We start from the raw sequence: 25,434 nt of genomic DNA, 5'->3' as shown, positions 1-25,434 counted from the left end.
AAGTCTGATGTACCACACCCGATTTCTGCACAAAGGTAAATTTTTCGGCTCGATTTTCTCCAGAATATGCACATCTAAGTGAGGTGAGCACATGATCGCGACCGCACCGGAAACGAGAACTAGCACTTTGCATTGAGGGAAAAGACTGGAGCCTAAAAACAAAATAATGGGAAACATTTGCTCCTTTTCTCTAGCAACAACGAGACACTATGTCGACAATTCGTCAATACTCGTCTGTAGGCTCCTTCGCATTGTTCTCTAAAACAGCAGATTGCACATGAGGAATGTGAAAAAAACACCGAGTCTACCCTATATGTATCGAATACGTTAAGGTGATGTCATTACATCGTTCATTTGAGTTTCAAATGTTCGGCCAGGATGGGATGCAAACATAGTGTATAATATAGTTTATGTTTGAATTGAGATTCCCACCAAAGTTTACCACAACGAAACAAATGTTGCCAATACGCCAGTATCTGTCTGAAGGCTACCTCGCATGGTTCTCTCAGACAGACGGGTTACCCGTGCGGAAAATGACACCAACACCCAGTCTACCCTATATATATCGAATACGTTAAGGTGATGTCGTTACATCGTTCAAATGAGTTTCAAATGGTCCGTCAGAAAGCTTCCTCGCATGGTTCTCTCAGACAGCAGGTTACTCGTGCGGAAAATGACAGCGACACCGAGCCTACCCTATATATATCTAATACGTTAAGGTGATGTCGTTACATCATTCAAATGAGTTTCAAATGGTCCGTCAGAAAGCTCCCTCGCATGGTTCTCTCAGACAGCAGGTTACCCGTGCGGAAAATGACAGCGACACCGAGTCTACCCTATATATATCTAATACGTTAAGGTGATGTCGTTACATCGTTCAAATTAGTTTCAAATGGTCGCCAAATAAGCACCCTGCTCTGAACATATAAAGAAAAAGTCTGATGTACCACACCCGATTTCTGCAGAAAGGTAAATTTTTCGGCTCGATTTTATCCAGAATATGCACATCTAAGTGAGGTGAGCACATGATCGCGAATGCACCGTAACCGAGAACAAACACCTTGCATTAAGGGAAAATACTGGAGCCAAAAAACGAAAATTGAAACATTTGCTCCTTTTCTCTCGAAACAACGAGACACTATGTCGACAATTCGTCAATACTCGTCTGTAGGCTCCTTCGCATGGTTCTCTAAAACATCAGATTACCCATGAGGAATGTGCAAAAAACACCGAGTCTACCCTATATGTATCGAATACGTTAAGGTGATGTCATTACATCGTTCATTTGAGTTTCAAATGTTCGGCCAGGATGGGATGCAAACATAGTGTATAATATAGTTTATGTTTGAATTGAGATTCCCACCAAAGTTTACCACAACGAAACAAATGTTGCCAATACGCCAGTATCTGTCAGAAGGTCTCCCTCGCATGGTTCTCTCAGACAGCAGGTTACCCGTGCGGAAAATGACAGCGACACCGAGTCTACCCTATATATATCTAATACGTTAAGGTGATGTCGTTACATCGTTCAAATTAGTTTCAAATGGTCCGTCAGAAGGCTCCCTCGCATGGTTCTCTCAGACAGCAGATTACCCGTGCGGAAAATGACAGCGACACCGAGTCTACCCTATATATATCTAATACGTTAAGGTGATGTCGTTACATCGTTCAAATTAGTTTCAAATGGTCGCCCAATTAGCACCCTGCTCTGAACATATAAAGAAAAATTCTGATGTACCACACCCGATTTCTGCACAAAGGTAAATTTTTCGGCTCGATTTTCTCCAGAATATGCACATCTAAGTGAGTTGAGCACATGATCGCGACCGCACCGGAAACGAGAACTAGCACTTTGCATTGAGGGAAAAGACTGGAGCCTAAAAACAAAATAATGGGAAACATTTGCTCCTTTTCTCTAGCAACAACGAGACACTATGTCGACAATTCGTCAATACTCGTCTGTAGGCTCCTTCGCATGGTTCTCTAAAACATCAGATTACCCATGTGCAAAAAACACCGAGTCTACCCTATATGTATCGAATACGTTAAGGTGATGTCATTACATCGTTCATTTGAGTTTCAAATGTTCGGCCAGGATGGGATGCAAACATAGTGTATAATATAGTTTATGTTTGAATTGAGATTCCCACCAAAGTTTACCACAACGAAACAAATGTTGCCAATACGCCAGTATCTGTCAGAAGGTCTCCCTCGCATGGTTCTCTCAGACAGCAGATTACCCGTGCGGAAAATGACAGCGACACCGAGTCTACCCTATATATATCTAATACGTTAAGGTGATGTCGTTACATCGTTCAAATTAGTTTCAAATGGTCCGTCAGAAGGCTCCCTCGCATGGTTCTCTCAGACAGCAGATTACCCGTGCGGAAAATGACAGCGACACCGAGTCTACCCTATATATATCTAATACGTTAAGGTGATGTCGTTACATCGTTCAAATTAGTTTCAAATGGTCGCCCAATAAGCACCCTGCTCTGAACATATAAAGAAAAAGTCTGATGTACCACACCCGATTTCTGCAGAAAGGTAAATTTTTCGGCTCGATTTTCTCCAGAATATGCACATCTAAGTGAGGTGTGCACATGATCGCGAATGCACCGTAACCGAGAACAAACACCTTGCATTTAGGGAAAATACTGGAGCCAAAAAACGAAAATTGTAACATTTGCTCCTTTTCTCTCGAAACAACGAGACACTATGTCGACAATTCGTCAAAACTCCTCTGTAGGCTCCTTCGCATGGTTCTCTAAAACAGCAGTTTACCCATGAGGAATGTGCAAAAAACACCGAGTCTACCCTATATGTATCGATTACGTTAAGGTCATGTCATTAAATCGTTCATTTGAGTTTCAAATGTTCGGCCAGTAAGCACCCTGCTCAGAACATATAACGAAAAAGTGTGATGTACCATATTCGATTTCTGGAGAAAGGTAAATTTTTCGGCTCGATTTCCTCCAGAATAAGCACATCTAAGTGAGGTGAGCACATGATCGCGACCGCACCGGAAACGAGAACTAGCACCTTGCATTGAGGGAAAAGACTGGAGCCTAAAAACAAAATAATGGGAAACATTTGCTCCTTTTCTTTAGCAACAACGAGACACTATTTCGACAATTCGTCAGTACTCGTCTGTAGGCACCTTCGCATTGTTCTCTAAAACAGCAGATTACACATGAGGAATGTGAAAAAAACACCAAGTCTACCCTATATGTATCGAATACGTTAAGGTGATGTCATTACATCGTTCATTTGAGTTTCAAATGTTCGGCCAGGATGGGATGCAAAGATAGTGTATAATATACTTTATGTTTGAATTGAGATTCCCACCAAAGTTTACCACAACGAAACAAATGTTGCCAATACGCCAGTATCTGTCTGAAGGCTACCTCGCATGGTTCTCTCAGACAGCAGATTACCCGTGCGGAAAATGACCCCAACACCCAGTCTACCTATATATATCGAATACGTTAAGGTGATGTCGTTACATCGTTCAAATGAGTTTCAAATGGTCGCCCAATAAGCACCCTGATCTGAACATATAAAGAACACTTAGTAAGCCAACCAGAGGCTTAGGGCCCGCGCAGGAATATCCCTCCTAAAAAAATTCTTTTAATAAAGCACAGTACTTCAGCTTTGCAGCTTACTTGTGCATACCTCACCGATTGCAATTCATCCACTTTTCAGGGTGTTGTATTCAGTGTATTTTGAACTTTGTATTTGAAGTCTTTAAATCTTTGCGCTGCATAAGATTTAATGAGGCATTAATGATTCAACAAATTTTACTCCATTAAACATTGGATGAGGGAAGTTTTTACTCAGTCTAAGCATACTCCATTGTGAATTGTGTTAAGAACATTTATATAAGAACATAAGAACATAAGAACAAAGGTAACTGCAGAAGGCCTATTGGCCCATACGAGGCAGCTCCTATTCTATAACCACCCAATCCCACTCATATACTTGTCCAACCCGTGCTTGAAACAATCGAGGGACCCCACCTCCACAATGTTACGCGGCAATTGGTTCCACAAATCAACAACCCTGTTACTGAACCAGTATTTACCCAAGTCTTTCCTAAATCTAAACTTATCCAATTTATATCCATTGTTTCGTGTTCTGTACTGTGTTGATACTTTTAATACCCTATTAATATCCCCCCGGTTAATATTGCGACATGGAATTGATAAGCTCTTTATTTTGAGGATGGGATGCAAACATAGTGTATAATATAGGTAATGTTTGAATTGAGATTCCCACCAAAGTTTCCCACAACGAGACAAATGTTGCCAATGCGCCAATATCCGTCAGAAGGCTCCCTCGCATGGTTCTCTCAGACAGCAGGTTACCCGTTCGGAAAATGACAGCGACACCGAGTCTACCCTATATATATCTAATACGTTAAGGTGATGTCGTTACATCGTTCAAATTAGTTTCAAATGGTCCGTCAGAAGGCTCCCTCGCATTGTTCTCTAAAACAGCAGATTACCCATGCGGAAAATGACAGCGACACCGAGTCTACCCTATATATATCTAATACGTTAAGGTGATGTCGTTACATCGTTCAAATTAGTTTCAAATGGTCCGTCAGAAGGCTCCCTCGCATGGTTCTCTCAGACAGCAGATTACCCGTGCGGAAAATGACAGCGACACCGAGTCTACCCTATATATATCTAATACGTTAAGGTGATGTCGTTACATCGTTCAAATTAGTTTCAAATGGTCGCCCAATTAGCACCCTGCTCTGAACATATAAAGAAAAATTCTGATGTACCACACCCGATTTCTGCACAAAGGTAAATTTTTCGGCTCGATTTTCTCCAGAATATGCACATCTAAGTGAGTTGAGCACATGATCGCGACCGCACCGGAAACGAGAACTAGCACTTTGCATTGAGGGAAAAGACTGGAGCCTAAAAACAAAATAATGGGAAACATTTGCTCCTTTTCTCTAGCAACAACGAGACACTATGTCGACAATTCGTCAATACTCGTCTGTAGGCTCCTTCGCATGGTTCTCTAAAACATCAGATTACCCATGTGCAAAAAACACCGAGTCTACCCTATATGTATCGAATACGTTAAGGTGATGTCATTACATCGTTCATTTGAGTTTCAAATGTTCGGCCAGGATGGGATGCAAACATAGTGTATAATATAGTTTATGTTTGAATTGAGATTCCCACCAAAGTTTACCACAACGAAACAAATGTTGCCAATACGCCAGTATCTGTCAGAAGGTCTCCCTCGCATGGTTCTCTCAGACAGCAGATTACCCGTGCGGAAAATGACAGCGACACCGAGTCTACCCTATATATATCTAATACGTTAAGGTGATGTCGTTACATCGTTCAAATTAGTTTCAAATGGTCCGTCAGAAGGCTCCCTCGCATGGTTCTCTCAGACAGCAGATTACCCGTGCGGAAAATGACAGCGACACCGAGTCTACCCTATATATATCTAATACGTTAAGGTGATGTCGTTACATCGTTCAAATTAGTTTCAAATGGTCGCCCAATAAGCACCCTGCTCTGAACATATAAAGAAAAAGTCTGATGTACCACACCCGATTTCTGCAGAAAGGTAAATTTTTCGGCTCGATTTTCTCCAGAATATGCACATCTAAGTGAGGTGTGCACATGATCGCGAATGCACCGTAACCGAGAACAAACACCTTGCATTTAGGGAAAATACTGGAGCCAAAAAACGAAAATTGTAACATTTGCTCCTTTTCTCTCGAAACAACGAGACACTATGTCGACAATTCGTCAATACTCCTCTGTAGGCTCCTTCGCATGGTTCTCTAAAACAGCAGTTTACCCATGAGGAATGTGCAAAAAACACCGAGTCTACCCTATATGTATCGATTACGTTAAGGTCATGTCATTAAATCGTTCATTTGAGTTTCAAATGTTCGGCCAGTAAGCACCCTGCTCAGAACATATAACGAAAAAGTGTGATGTACCATATTCGATTTCTGGAGAAAGGTAAATTTTTCGGCTCGATTTCCTCCAGAATAAGCACATCTAAGTGAGGTGAGCACATGATCGCGACCGCACCGGAAACGAGAACTAGCACCTTGCATTGAGGGAAAAGACTGGAGCCTAAAAACAAAATAATGGGAAACATTTGCTCCTTTTCTCTAGCAACAACGAGACACTATGTCGACAATTCGTCAATACTCGTCTGTAGGCACCTTCGCATTGTTCTCTAAAACAGCAGATTACACATGAGGAATGTGAAAAAAACACCAAGTCTACCCTATATGTATCGAATACGTTAAGGTGATGTCATTACATCGTTCATTTGAGTTTCAAATGTTCGGCCAGGATGGGATGCAAAGATAGTGTATAATATACTTTATGTTTGAATTGAGATTCCCACCAAAGTTTACCACAACGAAACAAATGTTGCCAATACGCCAGTATCTGTCTGAAGGCTACCTCGCATGGTTCTCTCAGACAGCAGATTACCCGTGCGGAAAATGACCCCAACACCCAGTCTACCTATATATATCGAATACGTTAAGGTGATGTCGTTACATCGTTCAAATGAGTTTCAAATGGTCGCCCAATAAGCACCCTGATCTGAACATATAAAGAACACTTAGTAAGCCAACCAGAGGCTTAGGGCCCGCGCAGGAATATCCCTCCTAAAAAAATTCTTTTAATAAAGCACAGTACTTCAGCTTTGCAGCTTACTTGTGCATACCTCACCGATTGCAATTCATCCACTTTTCAGGGTGTTGTATTCAGTGTATTTTGAACTTTGTATTTGAAGTCTTTAAATCTTTGCGCTGCATAAGATTTAATGAGGCATTAATGATTCAACAAATTTTACTCCATTAAACATTGGATGAGGGAAGTTTTTACTCAGTCTAAGCATACTCCATTGTGAATTGTGTTAAGAACATTTATATAAGAACATAAGAACATAAGAACAAAGGTAACTGCAGAAGGCCTATTGGCCCATACGAGGCAGCTCCTATTCTATAACCACCCAATCCCACTCATATACTTGTCCAACCCGTGCTTGAAACAATCGAGGGACCCCACCTCCACAATGTTACGCGGCAATTGGTTCCACAAATCAACAACCCTGTTACTGAACCAGTATTTACCCAAGTCTTTCCTAAATCTAAACTTATCCAATTTATATCCATTGTTTCGTGTTCTGTACTGTGTTGATACTTTTAATACCCTATTAATATCCCCCCGGTTAATATTGCGACATGGAATTGATAAGCTCTTTATTTTGAGGATGGGATGCAAACATAGTGTATAATATAGGTAATGTTTGAATTGAGATTCCCACCAAAGTTTCCCACAACGAGACAAATGTTGCCAATGCGCCAATATCCGTCAGAAGGCTCCCTCGCATGGTTCTCTCAGACAGCAGGTTACCCGTTCGGAAAATGACAGCGACACCGAGTCTACCCTATATATATCTAATACGTTAAGGTGATGTCGTTACATCGTTCAAATTAGTTTCAAATGGTCCGTCAGAAGGCTCCCTCGCATGGTTCTCTAAAACAGCAGATTACCCATGCGGAAAATGACAGCGACACCGAGTCTACCCTATATATATCTAATACGTTAAGGTGATGTTGTTACATCGTTCAAATTAGGTTCAAATGGTCGCCCAATAAGCACCCTGCTCTGAACATATAAAGAAAAAGTCTGATGTACCACACCCGATTTCTGCAGAAAGGTAAATTTTTCGGCTCGATTTTATCCAGAATATGCACATCTAAGTGAGGTGAGCACATGATCGCGAATGCACCGTAACCGAGAACAAACACCTTGCATTTAGGGAAAATACTGGAGCCAAAAAACGAAAATTGAAACATTTGCTCCTTTTCTCTCGAAACAACGAGACACTATGTCGACAATTCGTCAATACTCCTCTGTAGGCTCCTTCGCATGGTTCTCTAAAACAGCAGATTACCCATGAGGAATGTGCAAAAAACACCGAGTCTACCCTATATGTATCGATTACGTTAAGGTCATGTCATTAAATCGTTCATTTGAGTTTCAAATGTTCGGCCAGTAAGCACCCTGCTCAGAACATATAACGAAAAAGTGTGATGTACCATATTCGATTTCTGGAGAAAGGTAAATTTTTCGGCTCGATTTCCTCCAGAATAAGCACATCTAAGTGAGGTGAGCACATGATCGCGACCGCACCGGAAACGAGAACTAGCACCTTGCATTGAGGGAAAAGACTGGAGCCTAAAAACAAAATAATGGGAAACATTTGCTCCTTTTCTCTAGCAACAACGAGACACTATGTCGACAATTCGTCAATACTCGTCTGTAGGCTCCTTCGCATTGTTCTCTAAAACAGCAGATTACACATGAGGAATGTGAAAAAAACACCAAGTCTACCCTATATGTATCGAATACGTTAAGGTGATGTCGTTACATCGTTCAAATGAGTTTCAAATGGTCGCCCAATAAGCACCCTGATCTGAACATATAAAGAACACTTAGTAAGCCAACCAGAGGCTTAGGGCCCGCGCAGGAATATCCCTCCTAAAAAAATTCTTTTAATAAAGCACAGTACTTCAGCTTTGCAGCTTACTTGTGCATACCTCACCGATTGCAATTCATCCACTTTTCAGGGTGTTGTATTCAGTGTATTTTGAACTTTGTATTTGAAGTCTTTAAATCTTTGCGCTGCATAAGATTTAATGAGGCATTAATGATTCAACAAATTTTACTCCATTAAACATTGGATGAGGGAAGTTTTTACTCAGTCTAAGCATACTCCATTGTGAATTGTGTTAAGAACATTTATATTGCGACATGGAATTGATAAGCTCTTTATTTTGAGGATGGGATGCAAACATAGTGTATAATATAGGTAATGTTTGAATTGAGATTCCCACCAAAGTTTCCCACAACGAGACAAATGTTGCCAATGCGCCAATATCCGTCAGAAGGCTCCCTCGCATGGTTCTCTCAGACAGCAGGTTACCCGTTCGGAAAATGACAGCGACACCGAGTCTACCCTATATATATCTAATACGTTAAGGTGATGTCGTTACATCGTTCAAATTAGTTTCAAATGGTCCGTCAGAAGGCTCCCTCGCATTGTTCTCTAAAACAGCAGATTACCCATGCGGAAAATGACAGCGACACCGAGTCTACCCTATATATATCTAATACGTTAAGGTGATGTTGTTACATCGTTCAAATTAGGTTCAAATGGTCGCCCAATAAGCACCCTGCTCTGAACATATAAAGAAAAAGTCTGATGTACCACACCCGATTTCTGCAGAAAGGTAAATTTTTCGGCTCGATTTTATCCAGAATATGCACATCTAAGTGATGTGAGCACATGATCGTGAATGCACCGTAACCGAGAACAAACAACGTGCATTAAGGGAAAATACTGGAGCCAAAAAACGAAAATTGAAACATTTGATCCTTTTCTCTCGAATCAACGAGACACTATGTCGACAATTCGTCAATACTCGTCTGTAGGCTCCTTCGCATGGTTCTCTAAAACAGCAGATTACCCATGAGGAATGTGCAAAAAACACCTATATGAGTCTACCCTATATGTATCGATTACGTTAAGGTCATGTCATTAAATCGTTCATTTGAGTTTGAAATGTTCGGCCAGTAAGCACCCTGCTCAGAACATATAACGAAAAAGTATGATTTACCACATTCGATTTCTGGAGAAAGGTAAATTTTCGGCTCGATTTCCTCCAGAATAAGCGCATCTAAGTGAGGTGAGCACATGATCGCGACCGCACCGGAAACGAGAACTAGCACTTTGCATTGAGGGAAAAGACTGGAGCCTAAAAACAAAATAATGGGAAACATTTGCTCCTTTTCTCTAGCAACAACGAGACACTATGTCGACAATTCGTCAATACTCGTCTGTAGGCTCCTTCGCATGGTTCTCTAAAACATCAGATTACCCATGTGCAAAAAACACCGAGTCTACCCTATATGTATCGAATACGTTAAGGTCATGTCATTAAATCGTTCATTTGAGTTGCAAATGTTCGGCCAGGATGGGATGCAAACATAGTGTATAATATAGTTTATGTTTGAATTGAGATTCCCACCAAAGTTTACCACAACGAAACAAATGTTGCCAATACGCCAGTATCTGTCAGAAGGCTCCCTCGCATGGTTCTCTCAGACAGCAGGTTACCCGTGCGGAAAATGACAGCGACACCGAGTCTACCCTATATATATCTAATACGTTAAGGTGATGTCGTTACATCGTTCAAATTAGTTTCAAATGGTCCGTCAGAAGGCTCCCTCGCATGGTTCTCTCAGACAGCAGATTACCCGTACGGAAAATGACAGCGACACCGAGTCTACCCTATATATATCTAATACGTTAAGGTGATGTCGTTACATCGTTCAAATTAGTTTCAAATGGTCCGTCAGAAGGCTCCCTCGCATGGTTCTCTCAGACAGCAGATTACCCGTGCGGAAAATGACAGCGACACCGAGTCTACCCTATATATATCTAATGCGTTAAGGTGATGTCGTTACATCGTTCAAATTAGTTTCAAATGGTCGCCCAATTAGCACCCTGCTCTGAACATATAAAGAAAAAGTCTGATGTACCACACCCGATTTCTGCACAAAGGTAAATTTTTCGGCTCGATTTTCTCCAGAATATGCACATCTAAGTGAGGTGAGCACATGATCGCGACCGCACCGGAAACGAGAACTAGCACTTTGCATTGAGGGAAAAGACTGGAGCCTAAAAACAAAATAATGGGAAACATTTGCTCCTTTTCTCTAGCAACAACGAGACACTATGTCGACAATTCGTCAATACTCGTCTGTAGGCTCCTTCGCATTGTTCTCTAAAACAGCAGATTGCACATGAGGAATGTGAAAAAAACACCGAGTCTACCCTATATGTATCGAATACGTTAAGGTGATGTCATTACATCGTTCATTTGAGTTTCAAATGTTCGGCCAGGATGGGATGCAAACATAGTGTATAATATAGTTTATGTTTGAATTGAGATTCCCACCAAAGTTTACCACAACGAAACAAATGTTGCCAATACGCCAGTATCTGTCTGAAGGCTACCTCGCATGGTTCTCTCAGACAGACGGGTTACCCGTGCGGAAAATGACACCAACACCCAGTCTACCCTATATATATCGAATACGTTAAGGTGATGTCGTTACATCGTTCAAATGAGTTTCAAATGGTCCGTCAGAAAGCTTCCTCGCATGGTTCTCTCAGACAGCAGGTTACTCGTGCGGAAAATGACAGCGACACCGAGCCTACCCTATATATATCTAATACGTTAAGGTGATGTCGTTACATCATTCAAATGAGTTTCAAATGGTCCGTCAGAAAGCTCCCTCGCATGGTTCTCTCAGACAGCAGGTTACCCGTGCGGAAAATGACAGCGACACCGAGTCTACCCTATATATATCTAATACGTTAAGGTGATGTCGTTACATCGTTCAAATTAGTTTCAAATGGTCGCCAAATAAGCACCCTGCTCTGAACATATAAAGAAAAAGTCTGATGTACCACACCCGATTTCTGCAGAAAGGTAAATTTTTCGGCTCGATTTTATCCAGAATATGCACATCTAAGTGAGGTGAGCACATGATCGCGAATGCACCGTAACCGAGAACAAACACCTTGCATTAAGGGAAAATACTGGAGCCAAAAAACGAAAATTGAAACATTTGCTCCTTTTCTCTCGAAACAACGAGACACTATGTCGACAATTCGTCAATACTCGTCTGTAGGCTCCTTCGCATGGTTCTCTAAAACATCAGATTACCCATGAGGAATGTGCAAAAAACACCGAGTCTACCCTATATGTATCGAATACGTTAAGGTGATGTCATTACATCGTTCATTTGAGTTTCAAATGTTCGGCCAGGATGGGATGCAAACATAGTGTATAATATAGTTTATGTTTGAATTGAGATTCCCACCAAAGTTTACCACAACGAAACAAATGTTGCCAATACGCCAGTATCTGTCAGAAGGTCTCCCTCGCATGGTTCTCTCAGACAGCAGGTTACCCGTGCGGAAAATGACAGCGACACCGAGTCTACCCTATATATATCTAATACGTTAAGGTGATGTCGTTACATCGTTCAAATTAGTTTCAAATGGTCCGTCAGAAGGCTCCCTCGCATGGTTCTCTCAGACAGCAGATTACCCGTGCGGAAAATGACAGCGACACCGAGTCTACCCTATATATATCTAATACGTTAAGGTGATGTCGTTACATCGTTCAAATTAGTTTCAAATGGTCGCCCAATTAGCACCCTGCTCTGAACATATAAAGAAAAATTCTGATGTACCACACCCGATTTCTGCACAAAGGTAAATTTTTCGGCTCGATTTTCTCCAGAATATGCACATCTAAGTGAGTTGAGCACATGATCGCGACCGCACCGGAAACGAGAACTAGCACTTTGCATTGAGGGAAAAGACTGGAGCCTAAAAACAAAATAATGGGAAACATTTGCTCCTTTTCTCTAGCAACAACGAGACACTATGTCGACAATTCGTCAATACTCGTCTGTAGGCTCCTTCGCATGGTTCTCTAAAACATCAGATTACCCATGTGCAAAAAACACCGAGTCTACCCTATATGTATCGAATACGTTAAGGTGATGTCATTACATCGTTCATTTGAGTTTCAAATGTTCGGCCAGGATGGGATGCAAACATAGTGTATAATATAGTTTATGTTTGAATTGAGATTCCCACCAAAGTTTACCACAACGAAACAAATGTTGCCAATACGCCAGTATCTGTCAGAAGGTCTCCCTCGCATGGTTCTCTCAGACAGCAGATTACCCGTGCGGAAAATGACAGCGACACCGAGTCTACCCTATATATATCTAATACGTTAAGGTGATGTCGTTACATCGTTCAAATTAGTTTCAAATGGTCCGTCAGAAGGCTCCCTCGCATGGTTCTCTCAGACAGCAGATTACCCGTGCGGAAAATGACAGCGACACCGAGTCTACCCTATATATATCTAATACGTTAAGGTGATGTCGTTACATCGTTCAAATTAGTTTCAAATGGTCGCCCAATAAGCACCCTGCTCTGAACATATAAAGAAAAAGTCTGATGTACCACACCCGATTTCTGCAGAAAGGTAAATTTTTCGGCTCGATTTTCTCCAGAATATGCACATCTAAGTGAGGTGTGCACATGATCGCGAATGCACCGTAACCGAGAACAAACACCTTGCATTTAGGGAAAATACTGGAGCCAAAAAACGAAAATTGTAACATTTGCTCCTTTTCTCTCGAAACAACGAGACACTATGTCGACAATTCGTCAATACTCCTCTGTAGGCTCCTTCGCATGGTTCTCTAAAACAGCAGTTTACCCATGAGGAATGTGCAAAAAACACCGAGTCTACCCTATATGTATCGATTACGTTAAGGTCATGTCATTAAATCGTTCATTTGAGTTTCAAATGTTCGGCCAGTAAGCACCCTGCTCAGAACATATAACGAAAAAGTGTGATGTACCATATTCGATTTCTGGAGAAAGGTAAATTTTTCGGCTCGATTTCCTCCAGAATAAGCACATCTAAGTGAGGTGAGCACATGATCGCGACCGCACCGGAAACGAGAACTAGCACCTTGCATTGAGGGAAAAGACTGGAGCCTAAAAACAAAATAATGGGAAACATTTGCTCCTTTTCTTTAGCAACAACGAGACACTATTTCGACAATTCGTCAGTACTCGTCTGTAGGCACCTTCGCATTGTTCTCTAAAACAGCAGATTACACATGAGGAATGTGAAAAAAACACCAAGTCTACCCTATATGTATCGAATACGTTAAGGTGATGTCATTACATCGTTCATTTGAGTTTCAAATGTTCGGCCAGGATGGGATGCAAAGATAGTGTATAATATACTTTATGTTTGAATTGAGATTCCCACCAAAGTTTACCACAACGAAACAAATGTTGCCAATACGCCAGTATCTGTCTGAAGGCTACCTCGCATGGTTCTCTCAGACAGCAGATTACCCGTGCGGAAAATGACCCCAACACCCAGTCTACCTATATATATCGAATACGTTAAGGTGATGTCGTTACATCGTTCAAATGAGTTTCAAATGGTCGCCCAATAAGCACCCTGATCTGAACATATAAAGAACACTTAGTAAGCCAACCAGAGGCTTAGGGCCCGCGCAGGAATATCCCTCCTAAAAAAATTCTTTTAATAAAGCACAGTACTTCAGCTTTGCAGCTTACTTGTGCATACCTCACCGATTGCAATTCATCCACTTTTCAGGGTGTTGTATTCAGTGTATTTTGAACTTTGTATTTGAAGTCTTTAAATCTTTGCGCTGCATAAGATTTAATGAGGCATTAATGATTCAACAAATTTTACTCCATTAAACATTGGATGAGGGAAGTTTTTACTCAGTCTAAGCATACTCCATTGTGAATTGTGTTAAGAACATTTATATAAGAACATAAGAACATAAGAACAAAGGTAACTGCAGAAGGCCTATTGGCCCATACGAGGCAGCTCCTATTCTATAACCACCCAATCCCACTCATATACTTGTCCAACCCGTGCTTGAAACAATCGAGGGACCCCACCTCCACAATGTTACGCGGCAATTGGTTCCACAAATCAACAACCCTGTTACTGAACCAGTATTTACCCAAGTCTTTCCTAAATCTAAACTTATCCAATTTATATCCATTGTTTCGTGTTCTGTACTGTGTTGATACTTTTAATACCCTATTAATATCCCCCCGGTTAATATTGCGACATGGAATTGATAAGCTCTTTATTTTGAGGATGGGATGCAAACATAGTGTATAATATAGGTAATGTTTGAATTGAGATTCCCACCAAAGTTTCCCACAACGAGACAAATGTTGCCAATGCGCCAATATCCGTCAGAAGGCTCCCTCGCATGGTTCTCTCAGACAGCAGGTTACCCGTTCGGAAAATGACAGCGACACCGAGTCTACCCTATATATATCTAATACGTTAAGGTGATGTCGTTACATCGTTCAAATTAGTTTCAAATGGTCCGTCAGAAGGCTCCCTCGCATTGTTCTCTAAAACAGCAGATTACCCATGCGGAAAATGACAGCGACACCGAGTCTACCCTATATATATCTAATACGTTAAGGTGATGTCGTTACATCGTTCAAATTAGTTTCAAATGGTCCGTCAGAAGGCTCCCTCGCATGGTTCTCTCAGACAGCAGATTACCCGTGCGGAAAATGACAGCGACACCGAGTCTACCCTATATATATCTAATACGTTAAGGTGATGTCGTTACATCGTTCAAATTAGTTTCAAATGGTCGCCCAATTAGCACCCTGCTCTGAACATATAAAGAAAAATTCTGATGTACCACACCCGATTTCTGCACAAAGGTAAATTTTTCGGCTCGATTTTCTCCAGAATATGCACATCTAAGTGAGTTGAGCACATGATCGCGACCGCACCGGAAACGAGAACTAGCACTTTGCATTGAGGGAAAAGACTGGAGCCTAAAAACAAAATAATGGGAAACATTTGCTCCTTTTCTCTAGCAACAACGAGACACTATGTCGACAATTCGTCAATACTCGTCTGTAGGCTCCTTCGCATGGTTCTCTAAAACATCAGATTACCCATGTGCAAAAAACACCGAGTCTACCCTATATGTATCGAATACGTTAAGGTGATGTCATTACATCGTTCATTTGAGTTTCAAATGTTCGGCCAGGATGGGATGCAAACATAGTGTATAATATAGTTTATGTTTGAATTGAGATTCCCACCAAAGTTTACCACAACGAAACAAATGTTGCCAATACGCCAGTATCTGTCAGAAGGTCTCCCTCGCATGGTTCTCTCAGACAGCAGATTACCCGTGCGGAAAATGACAGCGACACCGAGTCTACCCTATATATATCTAATACGTTAAGGTGATGTCGTTACATCGTTCAAATTAGTTTCAAATGGTCCGTCAGAAGGCTCCCTCGCATGGTTCTCTCAGACAGCAGATTACCCGTGCGGAAAATGACAGCGACACCGAGTCTACCCTATATATATCTAATACGTTAAGGTGATGTCGTTACATCGTTCAAATTAGTTTCAAATGGTCGCCCAATAAGCACCCTGCTCTGAACATATAAAGAAAAAGTCTGATGTACCACACCCGATTTCTGCAGAAAGGTAAATTTTTCGGCTCGATTTTCTCCAGAATATGCACATCTAAGTGAGGTGTGCACATGATCGCGAATGCACCGTAACCGAGAACAAACACCTTGCATTTAGGGAAAATACTGGAGCCAAAAAACGAAAATTGTAACATTTGCTCCTTTTCTCTCGAAACAACGAGACACTATGTCGACAATTCGTCAATACTCCTCTGTAGGCTCCTTCGCATGGTTCTCTAAAACAGCAGTTTACCCATGAGGAATGTGCAAAAAACACCGAGTCTACCCTATATGTATCGATTACGTTAAGGTCATGTCATTAAATCGTTCATTTGAGTTTCAAATGTTCGGCCAGTAAGCACCCTGCTCAGAACATATAACGAAAAAGTGTGATGTACCATATTCGATTTCTGGAGAAAGGTAAATTTTTCGGCTCGATTTCCTCCAGAATAAGCACATCTAAGTGAGGTGAGCACATGATCGCGACCGCACCGGAAACGAGAACTAGCACCTTGCATTGAGGGAAAAGACTGGAGCCTAAAAACAAAATAATGGGAAACATTTGCTCCTTTTCTCTAGCAACAACGAGACACTATGTCGACAATTCGTCAATACTCGTCTGTAGGCACCTTCGCATTGTTCTCTAAAACAGCAGATTACACATGAGGAATGTGAAAAAAACACCAAGTCTACCCTATATGTATCGAATACGTTAAGGTGATGTCATTACATCGTTCATTTGAGTTTCAAATGTTCGGCCAGGATGGGATGCAAAGATAGTGTATAATATACTTTATGTTTGAATTGAGATTCCCACCAAAGTTTACCACAACGAAACAAATGTTGCCAATACGCCAGTATCTGTCTGAAGGCTACCTCGCATGGTTCTCTCAGACAGCAGATTACCCGTGCGGAAAATGACCCCAACACCCAGTCTACCTATATATATCGAATACGTTAAGGTGATGTCGTTACATCGTTCAAATGAGTTTCAAATGGTCGCCCAATAAGCACCCTGATCTGAACATATAAAGAACACTTAGTAAGCCAACCAGAGGCTTAGGGCCCGCGCAGGAATATCCCTCCTAAAAAAATTCTTTTAATAAAGCACAGTACTTCAGCTTTGCAGCTTACTTGTGCATACCTCACCGATTGCAATTCATCCACTTTTCAGGGTGTTGTATTCAGTGTATTTTGAACTTTGTATTTGAAGTCTTTAAATCTTTGCGCTGCATAAGATTTAATGAGGCATTAATGATTCAACAAATTTTACTCCATTAAACATTGGATGAGGGAAGTTTTTACTCAGTCTAAGCATACTCCATTGTGAATTGTGTTAAGAACATTTATATAAGAACATAAGAACATAAGAACAAAGGTAACTGCAGAAGGCCTATTGGCCCATACGAGGCAGCTCCTATTCTATAACCACCCAATCCCACTCATATACTTGTCCAACCCGTGCTTGAAACAATCGAGGGACCCCACCTCCACAATGTTACGCGGCAATTGGTTCCACAAATCAACAACCCTGTTACTGAACCAGTATTTACCCAAGTCTTTCCTAAATCTAAACTTATCCAATTTATATCCATTGTTTCGTGTTCTGTACTGTGTTGATACTTTTAATACCCTATTAATATCCCCCCGGTTAATATTGCGACATGGAATTGATAAGCTCTTTATTTTGAGGATGGGATGCAAACATAGTGTATAATATAGGTAATGTTTGAATTGAGATTCCCACCAAAGTTTCCCACAACGAGACAAATGTTGCCAATGCGCCAATATCCGTCAGAAGGCTCCCTCGCATGGTTCTCTCAGACAGCAGGTTACCCGTTCGGAAAATGACAGCGACACCGAGTCTACCCTATATATATCTAATACGTTAAGGTGATGTCGTTACATCGTTCAAATTAGTTTCAAATGGTCCGTCAGAAGGCTCCCTCGCATGGTTCTCTAAAACAGCAGATTACCCATGCGGAAAATGACAGCGACACCGAGTCTACCCTATATATATCTAATACGTTAAGGTGATGTTGTTACATCGTTCAAATTAGGTTCAAATGGTCGCCCAATAAGCACCCTGCTCTGAACATATAAAGAAAAAGTCTGATGTACCACACCCGATTTCTGCAGAAAGGTAAATTTTTCGGCTCGATTTTATCCAGAATATGCACATCTAAGTGAGGTGAGCACATGATCGCGAATGCACCGTAACCGAGAACAAACACCTTGCATTTAGGGAAAATACTGGAGCCAAAAAACGAAAATTGAAACATTTGCTCCTTTTCTCTCGAAACAACGAGACACTATGTCGACAATTCGTCAATACTCCTCTGTAGGCTCCTTCGCATGGTTCTCTAAAACAGCAGATTACCCATGAGGAATGTGCAAAAAACACCGAGTCTACCCTATATGTATCGATTACGTTAAGGTCATGTCATTAAATCGTTCATTTGAGTTTCAAATGTTCGGCCAGTAAGCACCCTGCTCAGAACATATAACGAAAAAGTGTGATGTACCATATTCGATTTCTGGAGAAAGGTAAATTTTTCGGCTCGATTTCCTCCAGAATAAGCACATCTAAGTGAGGTGAGCACATGATCGCGACCGCACCGGAAACGAGAACTAGCACCTTGCATTGAGGGAAAAGACTGGAGCCTAAAAACAAAATAATGGGAAACATTTGCTCCTTTTCTCTAGCAACAACGAGACACTATGTCGACAATTCGTCAATACTCGTCTGTAGGCTCCTTCGCATTGTTCTCTAAAACAGCAGATTACACATGAGGAATGTGAAAAAAACACCAAGTCTACCCTATATGTATCGAATACGTTAAGGTGATGTCGTTACATCGTTCAAATGAGTTTCAAATGGTCGCCCAATAAGCACCCTGATCTGAACATATAAAGAACACTTAGTAAGCCAACCAGAGGCTTAGGGCCCGCGCAGGAATATCCCTCCTAAAAAAATTCTTTTAATAAAGCACAGTACTTCAGCTTTGCAGCTTACTTGTGCATACCTCACCGATTGCAATTCATCCACTTTTCAGGGTGTTGTATTCAGTGTATTTTGAACTTTGTATTTGAAGTCTTTAAATCTTTGCGCTGCATAAGATTTAATGAGGCATTAATGATTCAACAAATTTTACTCCATTAAACATTGGATGAGGGAAGTTTTTACTCAGTCTAAGCATACTCCATTGTGAATTGTGTTAAGAACATTTATATTGCGACATGGAATTGATAAGCTCTTTATTTTGAGGATGGGATGCAAACATAGTGTATAATATAGGTAATGTTTGAATTGAGATTCCCACCAAAGTTTCCCACAACGAGACAAATGTTGCCAATGCGCCAATATCCGTCAGAAGGCTCCCTCGCATGGTTCTCTCAGACAGCAGGTTACCCGTTCGGAAAATGACAGCGACACCGAGTCTACCCTATATATATCTAATACGTTAAGGTGATGTCGTTACATCGTTCAAATTAGTTTCAAATGGTCCGTCAGAAGGCTCCCTCGCATTGTTCTCTAAAACAGCAGATTACCCATGCGGAAAATGACAGCGACACCGAGTCTACCCTATATATATCTAATACGTTAAGGTGATGTTGTTACATCGTTCAAATTAGGTTCAAATGGTCGCCCAATAAGCACCCTGCTCTGAACATATAAAGAAAAAGTCTGATGTACCACACCCGATTTCTGCAGAAAGGTAAATTTTTCGGCTCGATTTTATCCAGAATATGCACATCTAAGTGATGTGAGCACATGATCGTGAATGCACCGTAACCGAGAACAAACAACGTGCATTAAGGGAAAATACTGGAGCCAAAAAACGAAAATTGAAACATTTGATCCTTTTCTCTCGAATCAACGAGACACTATGTCGACAATTCGTCAATACTCGTCTGTAGGCTCCTTCGCATGGTTCTCTAAAACAGCAGATTACCCATGAGGAATGTGCAAAAAACACCTATATGAGTCTACCCTATATGTATCGATTACGTTAAGGTCATGTCATTAAATCGTTCATTTGAGTTTGAAATGTTCGGCCAGTAAGCACCCTGCTCAGAACATATAACGAAAAAGTATGATTTACCACATTCGATTTCTGGAGAAAGGTAAATTTTCGGCTCGATTTCCTCCAGAATAAGCGCATCTAAGTGAGGTGAGCACATGATCGCGACCGCACCGGAAACGAGAACTAGCACTTTGCATTGAGGGAAAAGACTGGAGCCTAAAAACAAAATAATGGGAAACATTTGCTCCTTTTCTCTAGCAACAACGAGACACTATGTCGACAATTCGTCAATACTCGTCTGTAGGCTCCTTCGCATGGTTCTCTAAAACATCAGATTACCCATGTGCAAAAAACACCGAGTCTACCCTATATGTATCGAATACGTTAAGGTCATGTCATTAAATCGTTCATTTGAGTTGCAAATGTTCGGCCAGGATGGGATGCAAACATAGTGTATAATATAGTTTATGTTTGAATTGAGATTCCCACCAAAGTTTACCACAACGAAACAAATGTTGCCAATACGCCAGTATCTGTCAGAAGGCTCCCTCGCATGGTTCTCTCAGACAGCAGGTTACCCGTGCGGAAAATGACAGCGACACCGAGTCTACCCTATATATATCTAATACGTTAAGGTGATGTCGTTACATCGTTCAAATTAGTTTCAAATGGTCCGTCAGAAGGCTCCCTCGCATGGTTCTCTCAGACAGCAGATTACCCGTACGGAAAATGACAGCGACACCGAGTCTACCCTATATATATCTAATACGTTAAGGTGATGTCGTTACATCGTTCAAATTAGTTTCAAATGGTCCGTCAGAAGGCTCCCTCGCATGGTTCTCTCAGACAGCAGATTACCCGTGCGGAAAATGACAGCGACACCGAGTCTACCCTATATATATCTAATGCGTTAAGGTGATGTCGTTACATCGTTCAAATTAGTTTCAAATGGTCGCCCAATTAGCACCCTGCTCTGAACATATAAAGAAAAAGTCTGATGTACCACACCCGATTTCTGCACAAAGGTAAATTTTTCGGCTCGATTTTCTCCAGAATATGCACATCTAAGTGAGGTGAGCACATGATCGCGACCGCACCGGAAACGAGAACTAGCACTTTGCATTGAGGGAAAAGACTGGAGCCTAAAAACAAAATAATGGGAAACATTTGCTCCTTTTCTCTAGCAACAACGAGACACTATGTCGACAATTCGTCAATACTCGTCTGTAGGCTCCTTCGCATTGTTCTCTAAAACAGCAGATTGCACATGAGGAATGTGAAAAAAACACCGAGTCTACCCTATATGTATCGAATACGTTAAGGTGATGTCATTACATCGTTCATTTGAGTTTCAAATGTTCGGCCAGGATGGGATGCAAACATAGTGTATAATATAGTTTATGTTTGAATTGAGATTCCCACCAAAGTTTACCACAACGAAACAAATGTTGCCAATACGCCAGTATCTGTCTGAAGGCTACCTCGCATGGTTCTCTCAGACAGACGGGTTACCCGTGCGGAAAATGACACCAACACCCAGTCTACCCTATATATATCGAATACGTTAAGGTGATGTCGTTACATCGTTCAAATGAGTTTCAAATGGTCCGTCAGAAAGCTTCCTCGCATGGTTCTCTCAGACAGCAGGTTACTCGTGCGGAAAATGACAGCGACACCGAGCCTACCCTATATATATCTAATACGTTAAGGTGATGTCGTTACATCATTCAAATGAGTTTCAAATGGTCCGTCAGAAAGCTCCCTCGCATGGTTCTCTCAGACAGCAGGTTACCCGTGCGGAAAATGACAGCGACACCGAGTCTACCCTATATATATCTAATACGTTAAGGTGATGTCGTTACATCGTTCAAATTAGTTTCAAATGGTCGCCAAATAAGCACCCTGCTCTGAACATATAAAGAAAAAGTCTGATGTACCACACCCGATTTCTGCAGAAAGGTAAATTTTTCGGCTCGATTTTATCCAGAATATGCACATCTAAGTGAGGTGAGCACATGATCGCGAATGCACCGTAACCGAGAACAAACACCTTGCATTAAGGGAAAATACTGGAGCCAAAAAACGAAAATTGAAACATTTGCTCCTTTTCTCTCGAAACAACGAGACACTATGTCGACAATTCGTCAATACTCGTCTGTAGGCTCCTTCGCATGGTTCTCTAAAACATCAGATTACCCATGAGGAATGTGCAAAAAACACCGAGTCTACCCTATATGTATCGAATACGTTAAGGTGATGTCATTACATCGTTCATTTGAGTTTCAAATGTTCGGCCAGGATGGGATGCAAACATAGTGTATAATATAGTTTATGTTTGAATTGAGATTCCCACCAAAGTTTACCACAACGAAACAAATGTTGCCAATACGCCAGTATCTGTCAGAAGGTCTCCCTCGCATGGTTCTCTCAGACAGCAGGTTACCCGTGCGGAAAATGACAGCGACACCGAGTCTACCCTATATATATCTAATACGTTAAGGTGATGTCGTTACATCGTTCAAATTAGTTTCAAATGGTCCGTCAGAAGGCTCCCTCGCATGGTTCTCTCAGACAGCAGATTACCCGTGCGGAAAATGACAGCGACACCGAGTCTACCCTATATATATCTAATACGTTAAGGTGATGTCGTTACATCGTTCAAATTAGTTTCAAATGGTCGCCCAATTAGCACCCTGCTCTGAACATATAAAGAAAAATTCTGATGTACCACACCCGATTTCTGCACAAAGGTAAATTTTTCGGCTCGATTTTCTCCAGAATATGCACATCTAAGTGAGTTGAGCACATGATCGCGACCGCACCGGAAACGAGAACTAGCACTTTGCATTGAGGGAAAAGACTGGAGCCTAAAAACAAAATAATGGGAAACATTTGCTCCTTTTCTCTAGCAACAACGAGACACTATGTCGACAATTCGTCAATACTCGTCTGTAGGCTCCTTCGCATGGTTCTCTAAAACATCAGATTACCCATGTGCAAAAAACACCGAGTCTACCCTATATGTATCGAATACGTTAAGGTGATGTCATTACATCGTTCATTTGAGTTTCAAATGTTCGGCCAGGATGGGATGCAAACATAGTGTATAATATAGTTTATGTTTGAATTGAGATTCCCACCAAAGTTTACCACAACGAAACAAATGTTGCCAATACGCCAGTATCTGTCAGAAGGTCTCCCTCGCATGGTTCTCTCAGACAGCAGATTACCCGTGCGGAAAATGACAGCGACACCGAGTCTACCCTATATATATCTAATACGTTAAGGTGATGTCGTTACATCGTTCAAATTAGTTTCAAATGGTCCGTCAGAAGGCTCCCTCGCATGGTTCTCTCAGACAGCAGATTACCCGTGCGGAAAATGACAGCGACACCGAGTCTACCCTATATATATCTAATACGTTAAGGTGATGTCGTTACATCGTTCAAATTAGTTTCAAATGGTCGCCCAATAAGCACCCTGCTCTGAACATATAAAGAAAAAGTCTGATGTACCACACCCGATTTCTGCAGAAAGGTAAATTTTTCGGCTCGATTTTCTCCAGAATATGCACATCTAAGTGAGGTGTGCACATGATCGCGAATGCACCGTAACCGAGAACAAACACCTTGCATTTAGGGAAAATACTGGAGCCAAAAAACGAAAATTGTAACATTTGCTCCTTTTCTCTCGAAACAACGAGACACTATGTCGACAATTCGTCAATACTCCTCTGTAGGCTCCTTCGCATGGTTCTCTAAAACAGCAGTTTACCCATGAGGAATGTGCAAAAAACACCGAGTCTACCCTATATGTATCGATTACGTTAAGGTCATGTCATTAAATCGTTCATTTGAGTTTCAAATGTTCGGCCAGTAAGCACCCTGCTCAGAACATATAACGAAAAAGTGTGATGTACCATATTCGATTTCTGGAGAAAGGTAAATTTTTCGGCTCGATTTCCTCCAGAATAAGCACATCTAAGTGAGGTGAGCACATGATCGCGACCGCACCGGAAACGAGAACTAGCACCTTGCATTGAGGGAAAAGACTGGAGCCTAAAAACAAAATAATGGGAAACATTTGCTCCTTTTCTTTAGCAACAACGAGACACTATTTCGACAATTCGTCAGTACTCGTCTGTAGGCACCTTCGCATTGTTCTCTAAAACAGCAGATTACACATGAGGAATGTGAAAAAAACACCAAGTCTACCCTATATGTATCGAATACGTTAAGGTGATGTCATTACATCGTTCATTTGAGTTTCAAATGTTCGGCCAGGATGGGATGCAAAGATAGTGTATAATATACTTTATGTTTGAATTGAGATTCCCACCAAAGTTTACCACAACGAAACAAATGTTGCCAATACGCCAGTATCTGTCTGAAGGCTACCTCGCATGGTTCTCTCAGACAGCAGATTACCCGTGCGGAAAATGACCCCAACACCCAGTCTACCTATATATATCGAATACGTTAAGGTGATGTCGTTACATCGTTCAAATGAGTTTCAAATGGTCGCCCAATAAGCACCCTGATCTGAACATATAAAGAACACTTAGTAAGCCAACCAGAGGCTTAGGGCCCGCGCAGGAATATCCCTCCTAAAAAAATTCTTTTAATAAAGCACAGTACTTCAGCTTTGCAGCTTACTTGTGCATACCTCACCGATTGCAATTCATCCACTTTTCAGGGTGTTGTATTCAGTGTATTTTGAACTTTGTATTTGAAGTCTTTAAATCTTTGCGCTGCATAAGATTTAATGAGGCATTAATGATTCAACAAATTTTACTCCATTAAACATTGGATGAGGGAAGTTTTTACTCAGTCTAAGCATACTCCATTGTGAATTGTGTTAAGAACATTTATATAAGAACATAAGAACATAAGAACAAAGGTAACTGCAGAAGGCCTATTGGCCCATACGAGGCAGCTCCTATTCTATAACCACCCAATCCCACTCATATACTTGTCCAACCCGTGCTTGAAACAATCGAGGGACCCCACCTCCACAATGTTACGCGGCAATTGGTTCCACAAATCAACAACCCTGTTACTGAACCAGTATTTACCCAAGTCTTTCCTAAATCTAAACTTATCCAATTTATATCCATTGTTTCGTGTTCTGTACTGTGTTGATACTTTTAATACCCTATTAATATCCCCCCGGTTAATATTGCGACATGGAATTGATAAGCTCTTTATTTTGAGGATGG

This window comes from Procambarus clarkii, unplaced genomic scaffold (assembly GCF_040958095.1).
Source record: "Procambarus clarkii isolate CNS0578487 unplaced genomic scaffold, FALCON_Pclarkii_2.0 HiC_scaffold_149, whole genome shotgun sequence".
Lineage (NCBI taxonomy): Eukaryota > Metazoa > Arthropoda > Malacostraca > Decapoda > Cambaridae > Procambarus > Procambarus clarkii.
This window is presented reverse-complemented; position numbering follows the sequence as displayed.